We start from the raw sequence: 12,154 nt of genomic DNA on the forward strand, positions 1-12,154 counted from the left end.
ACAACTTAGCAAAACCCCGGTCGACCTGATGGGTCAACCCATGACCCGGCAACCCAGACGAACCCGAACGAGACCCGATGTTTTTTTTTTAATGTGGTTTTTCTCCTATACCCCTCTTTTTTTCTATTTTTTAGTTGGTTATTAACACTTTTTAAAATTCACTATATAAATATTAGAAAAATATTTTATTTTTACAATATAGGATTTGAAACCCTTTAGTATATATACTTTATTTTCCCAAGAAAAAAGTTATTTTTCAATGTGAGATTTGAAACCCTTTCGTTTATGTATATTCTATGTTCCCAAGAAAAAACTTATTTTATTAATGTGAAATTTAAAACTCTTTCGTGTGTGTGTGTGTGTGGTGTGATGTGTGTGTGTACACACACACATACTTTATGTTCACAAGAAAACAATTATATTTTTTCAATGTGGGATAAAAAAATTTATTTTAAATACTTCAATTTAAAATTGTCGCGGGGTGCGCGACGTCGCGGCGATCGTCCACCCTCAGGTGTGTATGGGGGGATGGATATATCTATCTGGTAAATATGGAGAGACAAGGAGTTCTTTGTCTCTTAATAAAAAAAAATGGTGTGGGAGTCGCCACCTAGTATTTTGGTCACTAGGAACCCTAACTGGTCTCAGAGATCGGGCACGGGGACTGGTTGCGTAAAGGGAAGGTTTTAGCACCCCAAATACGCCCTACCTAAGGTAAGCTGCTTTTGTTGTTTGTCTGATAAAATCAAGGTCTCGTTGTGTTTCCTAGTTGTTGGTCCATCTATGGTTCAAGAAAAGTCCTCCTCAATAAGAAGGTCCTTATCTTATCGGGTAAAACCTAACCGTGCTAATGTCTATGACAAAAAACATATTTAACATCAGGAAAAAGTTTTGTGTATAAATTCATAATCCCATATCTAAAAAATAAAACAAAAAGATTTTTTTAGAATTTTTGAAATATTGGCCTAGTTCTCATGGCTTGAATAAACTGGTTATTAAAGCCAAAATGCATGCTAATACATATATCGTTTTGAAATTTTCTTTGTTGTATGAAAAATATGATGTTGTAATATTTATATATATATATTGGAGAGACTAGGCCGTATTTTAAAACAAAACATTTTTTAATTATGTATATATTTTTTTGTTTTGACGCAAATCGGGTACTTTAATACCGGGTTTGTATTCTTACGGTACAAAAGTACAACCAAATATTAATCCATTTTGGTGAAAATATGTAGAAAAATCAAAAATATTTTTAAAGATATTTAGGAAATTTTTGAAAGCAAAAGACATTTTTATTTTGAAAATCTTTGATGTTTTGACGAAAACCGGGTATTTTAAAACTGAATTTTGTATTTCTATAACATAAAAATACAAACCAAAAGTGATCAAAATACAATAATAAAATTACCAAAAAAACATATATTTTTTTAAATAATTTTTACAGAATTTTCTTAAATTTATATATATATATATATATATATATAAAACAAAAATATATATAATATATAATATTAAATCGGGCTGGGCCGGCCCAACTAACTGGGTTGGGCCGGTCTCAGCCCCAAGTGTTGGGCCGATTTCGGCCCAAAATTTACTGGGCCGATTTCGGCCCAAAAAACTATTACTTTCTTCTGGGCCGGACCCGGCCCAGAAGATTAGGCTGGGCCAGGACCAGCCTGGCCCAGCAACAAAGTTGGCGGGGGGGAATTATTTTCCCCCCCACCCTCCTGCATGCAGAATGTTATTCGTTCTGCATGCAGGAAACAACACCAAATGCAGCAACGGAGGAGAAGAAAAATTACCTGGCGCGGAGCAGGCGGCGGCTTGCTGCGTTTCTGGCGGTGCTGTGGCGGAGACCGGTGGCGGTGTCGTGGCTCACGGACGGCGGCTCCAGGCGGCGCTGCGGCTGTTTCCAACGGTTCGGTCCGTTTCCTCTTCTCTTCTTTTTGGTTCGTTCCTCCCTTCCTTCTCTCTCCTTCTTCTTCTCTCTTCCCTTCCCTTTCAGTCTCTCCTTCTCCTGCTTCTTTTTTTTTTTCTGCCTTTTTTTCTTCTCCTCTGTTTTTCTTTCCTCTGTTTTTTTCCGTTCTTCTTCCCCTCTGTTTTTTTTTCTTTCTCCCTCTTTCGAGTCCCCTTTTCCCCCCTCTGTTTTTTTCGTTTTTTTTCTCTCTTTCGGGTCTCTTCCCCCTCTCTTCTCCCCTCTTCGGGTCCCTTTTATAGAGCCAAGGACATGGCTCTTTTGTTTTACAGCTCACATGGGGGGGCAGCCGACTGGTCGGCCATGGGCGCGGCTGCCGAGGTTCGGCGAGTGGTGCGCGGTGGGTGGTCGGCCATTGTGTTCGGTCGGTGGGCTCCAGGCGAGAGAGAGAGGGGCCGGCCAAAAAATTCAAAAAAAGCAGCATTTTTTCCTTCTTCCCCGCTGCCTGTTCGGGGGGGAAGAAGAAAGGTGAACAGTGTCGTTCAAAACGACACCGTTCTGCTCTTTCCCTTTTTTTTTTTTTTTTGAATGGATGAAACGGCGTCGTTTTGGATAAAACGCGCCGTTTCATTTAAATGTGGCGCCAGAAACGCGCCAAAGTCCAAATCAGCCCTCAATCATCTTTTGTCCCTTCAATTGCATCCCTGCCGAATTCGAACCCCGTCCCTATATTTGGCCGCGTTTTTCACTTTGGTCCTTGGCCTCTGAATTATGCAATTGAGCCCTCAATTGACCAAATAACTTCAAATTTCTTCAATTAGGCCCCTGAATCAATTAATTCCAGCCCCTATACTTACGCGCCTTCTTCAATTTGGTCCCTGGTTTCGGATTTCTTCAATTAAGTCCCTAATTGGCCCTTAAACTTCAATATTTATGCAATTAAGCCCCTGATTTGACTTAATAAATTCCTAAAAAATATATTTTGGCCCCAGAACTTAAATTTCTTCCAATTAAAGCCCAAATTGACTTAAAAATCAATTTTTCTTGAATCAAATCCCCTATAAAATCATTTAAAAATCCAATTAAATCCAAAAACATCCAAATTTGGGCTTTTCTCCTCCAATCCAAATTTTCCTTCTCAACAGGGCTCTCCTCCGTCAATAATATACTGTCAAAAATCCAATCTTCATATTTTTAACCTCATTGAACAATTTTCCGACAATTTTCTGAGCGCTTCTGCCTCCTGTTATTTTTTCTTAACCTCCTTTGGCTATATATATATATATATATATTTATATATATATATATATTTTATGGGGGACCCAAAAATGGGTTACAACAAAAATGATAACATAATATCTTTTCAATATGTGATTTGAAGCCCTTTAATATATATACTCTATGTTCCCAAGAAAAAAAATATCTTTTTAATATGAAATTTAAAGCTCTTTCGTATATATACTTTATGTTCACAAGAAAAAAGTTATGTTTTTTCAATGTGGGATTTGGAACCCTTTAGTATATATACTCTATGTTCCCAATAATAAAGTTATTTTTTCAATGTGGGATTTGAAGCCCTTTCGTATATTCACAAGAAAAAAAATTATGTTTATTCAATGTGGGATAAAAAAAAATTTAGTTTAAATTAGGGGTGATCATTTTCGGTTTGGTCCGATTTTTATTAAAAACAAATAACCAAACCGAATATTTTTTTAAAAAAATTGAAACCGACCCGAAACCGATTCAAACCAACTGGTTTTGGTTCAATTCGGTTTTTTAGAACAAAAACTGGTTTGGCTCTGTTTTTTTTGTTTGGCTCGGGTTTTTTTTGTTTTTTCGGTTTGGGTTTTTCGGTTTCAGACTTATAAAACCGAAACCGAACCGATCGGTTTTTTCAAAATTCTAATCGGTTTTTTTCACGGTTCGGTTTTTTCGATTTTTTTTTTGTTTTCTCGATTTAATCAGTTTTTTGATTTTTTTGCTCACCCCTAGTTTAAATCATAGTTTTTAAACCCGACCCGGTAGTTAACCTGGTATAATGATTGGGTCACAAGTCAGATGAGTTGACCCGGGTCAACAAAAAAATCAGGTAAAAGCCAGTCCAAGTTAAACCCTTGGCATTTTATCCATAGGTGCACACAAAATTCAAACCAGATGGTCACAATGGAGTGGAGTAGTGGACCACTGAAAAAGAAAGAAAAACAAGCTTATGGACCACAAAATTCAAACTGCACGGTTTCTGCCTCTCTCTCTCCCCCCTAGTTTCTTGTGCCCAACCACAGCGCCTGCGTTTCTCTTTCATGGACGTCTCTTCCTCTCATCTCTGGGCTGCTCTTGCTAACTCTTCCCTTGCAAACGGTTCTCCTACCAGATAAGAGTACTTCTCAACCAACAAAGAAGAGATGGATTCCGATCTGGTATCCCATATAGGGCGGGATGGAGCTGTTCTCTTTTTGGAAGAGAGTAGGGCCCTAGCTGAGCCTGAGTTTGTTCGTTCTGTGTACAAGGTTGGCATGCTTTGTGGTGCCGTTGATACCCTGTTTGGCTGAATAACTGACTGACAGCGGAATGGTAAGCTTCTTTGTTCACCTGTACTCGTTTCTGCCAACCAAGCGACTTAAACGCAAATGCAGACACCTGCAAACTTATATATATATATTAAAAAAAAGGTTGGGTTTACCCGGGATCCTAGTCCACCGGCTGGGTCGACCAGGTTTCGCCGGACCAACTCCCAGACGGATTTTTAATTACACTCGGACCGGTCCTAGGCCCAAGTCAGTCGGGTCCCGGGTCAACCCGCTAGGTCGTTCTAGGTTTTAAAACTATGATTTAAATACTTCAACTTAAAAGTATAATATAATATCTTTTCAATGTGAGATTTGAAACCCTTTAATATATATACTCTATGTTTCAAAGAAAAAAGTTATTTTTTCAAAATAGAATTTGAAACTCATTTGTATATATACTCTATGTTCATAAGAAAAAAAATTATGTTTTTTCAATGTGAGATTTGAAACCCTTTAGTATATATACCCTATGTATGTTTCCAATAATAAAGTTATTTTTTCAAAATGGGATTGAAAGCCCTTTAGTATATATACTCTATATTCACAAGAAAAAAGTCATGTTTTTTAAATGTAGGATATTTTTTTTATTTAAATATTTCAACTTAAAAGAATAACATAGTATATTTTCAATATGGGATAAAAAATTTATCAAAATATTCTTTTAAACTTCATTCATCTCCCACGAAGAACGACTCATTGCTGTCAAGTGGATTCTTCACTGTTATTTACAATATGTATAATATATATTCACATAATTTTTTTTTTAATTTTTTATATAAAATATTAAAATTTTAAATATATTTTTAAATTTTTTTTAAGTTAATTTATAAAACCCGGATCCGTTTCCAAAACCAAATTACCTCCTAACCAAATTTGATAGCTATGCAGGAAATTAAGTGCTCACTATGTGAAGATTTTTAATGTAATCGTATTAATGTCTACCTGCTATTGATGTTAAGTTGAACCCATCACAAGTGCTTTGGATTTTACATCATCTCCATGCTGCGTGGAAAACTTAAAAGCTTACTTGAATAATTTAAATCCTGGAAGAGAAATTATATTTCTCAAGTCGAAGTCCTCGGTTTTTTTTTGTTTTGACAAAAAAATATATTTTTAATTACTTTCAATGGGTACCCAAAGTAATTAGAAAAAAATATTGTGAGAATCTTAATAGTTTAAATTAAGGAGGGATAAATATTTTTTCTCGGGACAAAACTCCCATTTTCATATTAATATTTTTTATAAGGACATGTATTTTTTTTAATTAGTATCATATTTTTTTTAAAATAAAAACTTATCATAGTCTAAAACACAAGTTACAATAAAAAAAATAAAAAATTATATCTTCATAATTTTTATGGATTGTATGAAAAAAATAAAAGAATAATTAATTTGCGAAAATTATATAAAAAATATATATATTATTTTCATTGAATATTCATGTATAATTTTATTTTTAATTTGTTTTTATTACATTCATATATAATTATTAACAAAGCATTGCAAATACAACTATAATAACTAATCTTAGTATGAAATACTAATAATAAAAAATTCTCAAATAGAATTGTAATTATTGATTTAAAAATGTATTTATCTTATATTTTTAGAAAAAAAAAGTGTTTATAAACTTACAAGGCCAGTCTTGCACCCTACGTTCTAAAAAGAAAAATTATAAAAGTTTCTTTTTTGAAAAAATAAAATCAATTAAGCGTAGATAATTACGGCCAATTAACTTGTAATTGAGGGAATGTTTGGAATAGTAATGGCTTTTAAGTTTTAACTATAGCTTGATTTAAAATTTAAAACTTTACCAAACACATTTTGTTTTCGGAGAAACAAATCCAAATAAATAAACAGCCATAAAATGCCAAACAGGCTCTCAATGCCTAAGTAATGGAACCGTTGGATGGCATGACTTTTATATTTTTAAGAGCTTCTAGGACCTTTGACTCCAAACAATAGAACACGTGTTTGGTAAAATCCCCAAAAAAATATATTTTTAAAATCTAATTTTTATTTTTATTATATTAAAATCTAATAACAAAACATGTATTTGGAAAAATATTTTGCAGTCTAATGTTTTAATCTTTATTTTATTTTATTCTGTATTTGTAATTCTTTTTCAATGCAGTGTATGAACTTTTAATTTATGATTTATGAAAGATTTTTACAATTTTATACATGTATTTGTTTTTTAAAAAAATTGGATTTTGTTTCATGATCGATAGATAAAGATCCAAAGTGTTTTTTTTTTTAAAAAAGTTGAAATCTAAGTTTTTAAGAATTAATTTTTTTAATAAAAAAAGAAGAAGATGGAGGATCAGGTGCCCACGGGATAAAGAAAGATCCCAACCCAATCCGAACAAATCAAGGATGGAGGCAAATAGCAGCAGATATTAGATATGGATGGATAAAAAATCTGTCCCTAGGCTATCAGTGACACTTTCATATGCCAAATTAACAGTGTATTTTCTTTTAATTTTATAATTATAGATATTCAAATTAATTTATATATATTTCGACTAACACTCGAGATTCTAAAATTATTAATTAGATTAATCTTTAACAATTTTGAGATTTGTAATACTCAAACTAGTAATTTTTAAAAAATAAATTTAAAACCTTACTAATTAAATTATATCCTTATTTTTATCCTTAGTATTTATATATCAAGAAAAACTGCACTCTCTTCTCCTGTAATCAGATTTCCATCAATTGAAAAAGAAATTGCAAATTCTCTAGTGATCTTGCCTCCAATGGCAAACCACATGTAAGCTCACTCAACTACGAGCCTATTTTTTTATATATTTTACAAGAGTTTTAAAAAATATTAAAACTTTATTGTTATATATTCAACATAAAAAAAATACAACGCTAGCATCAACAGCATGAATACTCTACGGCTCATGGACAAGTCAAGACGAAAAAGAAACAGAATGAAGAAAATCTTTTTGCAGGATTGGATAGGAAATGTGTAGCTTTTCTTGCAGCCTAATTATTAGGTTAGTCATAGTCATAGCATCTAATCCAAGCTGTTTTATTAGCAGAGATAAAAGGTGGGTTACCGCCGATTAAAAAGCTGATAAAGCTTGTGGGACAGTCCGAATGTCTCTGCTTCTCTCTCTCTCTCTCTCTCTCTCCCTCTCAGAGCACAAAAAAAGGGATGGATGGCAGCCCTATCTTCAAAGAATCATGGCTCATGTTCAGCAACTTGTCTCTTCTTCTTACGGGAATAGTAAAAGTGCGAGAGGAAGGCATTTAGCCACAGGACCTGCATACGGAGAGAGTGGAGACTATTGTCCATGTACGTATTTGAATACTGTATTTTTTTTAAAAAAATTTGATGTGTAAATGTTATTTTCAAAAACCACATCCACTTGAGAACCTATAGTAAGAAAGGAGAGACCTCAAGTGCCTTTTCTTTTGCTAGTCATCAACTGGTAGTAATGGTGCTTTCTTTTGTTTTATGTGGTGAACCTTGATTGAATCCATCATCATGTGCTCTCCATTTTCCTTTTTATGCCAATGTCTAGTCGCTTGGAAAAACGGGGAGTAAAAATATCCTTTATTCCCTACTTTTGAACGAAATTATAACATGATCTTTCCTCTTTAAAAGCCTTAATTTAATCCCCTAATTGTTGTTTTCTGTTGATATTTCTTTTAAAGTTGATTGGTTCTTCTCTCAATCTTCACTATCTAGTTTTTTCCCCTAGGAATTTAAAACTAGAAACGGGATCAAGGAATTAATTTGGTAGCTAGACAATGCCGGCCAACAAGAGTCAAGGAGCTAGTTATAGGTAAACCTATATATGCCTAAATATTTGTTTGTGAATATCTATCAAGAAAAGGGATATGTCCATGAAAGGCAAGCAAGGTTAATGTCATGTCGTCCATATACAAACCCAAGCATGTGATCCTGTTCAAGAACAGAAAATCTACAAGATCCGCAAAGTGGTGGCATCGGGTGCAGGAAGTGTGTGGTTCCTGATGGAGCACAAGCTGGACACTATGCTGGGTTTTTGTTCAGGCTCTCACACAAGCTCGCATGGGAACATAACTCTCAAATTCTTTCTTTGCAGTTTGCATATGGTAAGGATTGTTATTCTAAAAGACAAGAGTTCTGTACGATTTCTTCCTAATGATAAAACTAATATTGTATATATATATATATTAGATTATCAATTTAAGGGTGTATTCGTTTTGTGAAAAATATCTTTTCAACAGTTTTTAATATTTGGTAAACACTGAAAAATTGGTCTAGACGAAAAATACTTTCGCAGTTTTTTTAACCTAGCTAGCACCAAAAAACAATTTAAGACTAGAAGGTTTTGGATTTAAATCCTGAAAGATGCTTTAGGGGTTTTAAGGAAAATTTAAGAAACAAAAAACGGTAATCATAAACCATTAGCAACAGGTGAATGTTTCAGGGGTTTAGCAATAAATTTTGGTGACAGTCACACCATACTGGTGGGAGGGGTTAGGGTTAGGGTTAGGGCAAGGGTGACAATTTGGAGAGGGACAGAGAGAGAGGATCACAGTACGCGAATCCGTCACAACAGCGGGAAGCAAACAAGAGAAAAGCTGTGAGAGAGGAGGTACGTCATCAGTGAAGTTTTGGTTTATGAAGGCTGTGTTGAGAGCAGGGGAACGCAGAGGGTATATTATTATCGGGAAGGGAAAGGAAGGGACAGCAAGCCCTAGCTATGAAAGGAAGGCCCTTTCAACCTCCTGTATTATTAGCTTTTCTGATCCACTTTACGTCTTCTCTATCAACAGTTGCATGATATAACGTAAAGGGTTTTCTTCCTTTTTTTTTTTTTTTCAGTTTTGTACATTTTCTCCTTCAATTTAAAGTCTATTTAGACATTAGATTAAAGCAATAAAACAAAGGAAAACAAAACATTAATCTCAATATTTTGGTACCTACCTCATCAATAAAAATAATTAAAAACACCTCCCCCTCCCCCTCCCCCTCCCCCTCCCCCTCTCCCTCTGGCCCTCTCTATATATGTTCTTTGATATGGAAATATTCTACACGCCATCACTTCTGGAAATGTTCGTACTCCATATATCTCCTTAATCCCCTCCCTTACGAGTAGTCATAATCAACAAGAACATTCAAAACAACGAAGAAGACAAGCCAGTAAAATTTATTGCAGGTCCACAGAAACTCTAACATCCCTTGTATTGCAATATTTAATCCAAATTATTCAATCTTGTCCCACAAAAAGGGGGCAATAGCTATGAACAAAATTTATAAGCAGCTACCCAGCTCCGATTTCCTTTCCTCTTTGAATGACCCCATCAATCTTAAGAGATCATTTGTGGTCCACTTGGCTTGCAATAAATAAAGCTTTAGCTCATGCTCAAAATTAGGGCATGATTTAGCCTACCATCTAGGGTTTGTTGTCCTATCCTATCATATCTTTTTTCTGGGTGCGCACATAAGGGTGGATTTCGAGCATGTTTGATAATACCTTATCTTAGCTTTTTTAAGATATTTTTTATTTAAAAATATATTAAAATAACATTTTTAAAAATTTATTTTTATATTCTACCATAAAATACAAACGAACATGATGGCAGAATCGTCAAGTACATGACATGATTATTAGCTGAGCTTAAATTAATTAACAACAAGGCAAGATATGACCCATTAATATTTTTATATATAGCATCTACGGGTTTGAGTGTGGATAGCTTATATGCAATGATCTTAAGTTTTTACAACTCTCTCTAATAATTCTAATTTAATTTTATGTTTGAGATTATTTTAAATATTAATAATTAAAGTTTAAATTGAATTTAATTTCTAAAAATAATATAAAAAAATTAAATACTAACCTTTTTAACTTATTATACCAAGAATTAAATTAATATTTAATTTAGTTTCTTTAAAATATTCATCTACTTGTTTTTTTAGAGATACTTGAAGGTATAATATAAAAATGATAAAGAGTTATATCGAAAATAAAATAAATTGATTTATTTATTAATTGAATTCAAACTGTGTTTATTGATTTTTAAAAGTGATTTTAAATTAAGAATGCAATGCATATTGTTTTGTTTTTATATTAATACTTTAAAATAATAATAAAAATACTTAAAAAATTAATTTAATATTTTTTAAAATAAAAAACAATTTAAAAAGAACCTTAACACATTACTAAATGGTGTACTAAATGGTGTTTATATTAAATTATAATAGAGAATTGATTTCAAACAAGCAGTAAGTAAGTAATTACAATGTTCTAAAAACTGATCATGAACTCTGTTACATGTCATTGGTTAGCTTTTGTGAATGAAGGGGTTATTAAGTCTTGATTAACCTTTATCCAGATTGATATCCAATTGGATAATCTTTCAATTGATGCCTGTTAATTCATCTACACGTACCTTATTTAGTTCTCTTAGAGAAATGAAAAATATTTCATGTTTATAAAACGACCAAATGCATCAAGCCGTATACCATCCTTGCAAACTCCAACATTCCAGGAGTGTCCATAGCAGCTAGCTGTTGTAAGGATTTCTGCTTGATGGCAATCGCATGCTCGTGTTCCTTTACAGCTTATGAGATGAGTTGTGGGTCTCATCAAATCAAAGGCCTTACTCGATCGTGATTACAAGAACCACTTGATTACTTGAGATTAATGATAATTGCATGCTTTTGTTCATTGACAGCTTATAAAGGCATAATTGTCAGGGGAAGGAGGAGGTGTTATTAAAGGTTTTAGGCATGGAAATGATAATTAAGGCAGCTACTAATGATTTTGACAGCAGGCCAGTAGCTACTGTGTTGTCAACTTAGCTAGATTCAACTTGGAGGCCAACATGGTTGGCAAACAGTACATGAACTTGACCATAAATGGGATGTTATGATTAATGTAAAGTACAGTCAACTTCTAAATTAAAGAGAAATTAGCCATCAATGGAAACCAAGTTTGATTAGTGGGGTCTTAATTTTCTTTTCAAAATTGTATGCGCACCACATTGCAGAAGATCTTCAATCAATGCAACCACCACTCCTCTAATTATTTTATCGATTGATTTCACTTGGAAAGTTGGATGGCACCACACTTACTTTATATCGCGGATATCAAAGTGATCAATGTGTTTCCCTAATGGTCTTAGATTGGTCCATAAATCTGCAACAGGAAGATGTCAATGCTTATCTGCTTCATGAACAGCTAGCTTACCTTTTATATATATATATGACAAAAGAGAGGTGGAAATGTTTTTTTTTTTAAAACGAATCTACAAAATCTATGGCCGAAAAGAAAGGAATTAGAATCAATTCAAGCAGAGTTTTAGGGAGTAAATAACCCCAAAAGATCAGAGTCAGGCCATGCATTCACAACTTCTATTCGCACCTTGTTTTGTAAAACCATCAACCATATTATAATTAGCATCGCGCGGAACATGAGAGAAAAACATAGAATCCAATTGTGAAGAAAATCTAAATGCAAGGATAAAAAGCTCATCAAATTTTCATGGCCTATTAAATGACTTATTCATCCAGTTAATCACAAAAATAAAATTAAATTCAGAAATGAACTTTACTATGATAAAATCATCTCTCAAAGAAGATAGTTCAAAAGCTTTAATCATAGCTAGCAACTAAGCTTCATTTGAATCTTTAATCCCAGCATAATCAAATAAAAAG

This window comes from Populus nigra, chromosome 7 (assembly GCF_951802175.1).
Source record: "Populus nigra chromosome 7, ddPopNigr1.1, whole genome shotgun sequence".
Classification (NCBI taxonomy): Eukaryota; Viridiplantae; Streptophyta; class Magnoliopsida; order Malpighiales; family Salicaceae; genus Populus; species Populus nigra.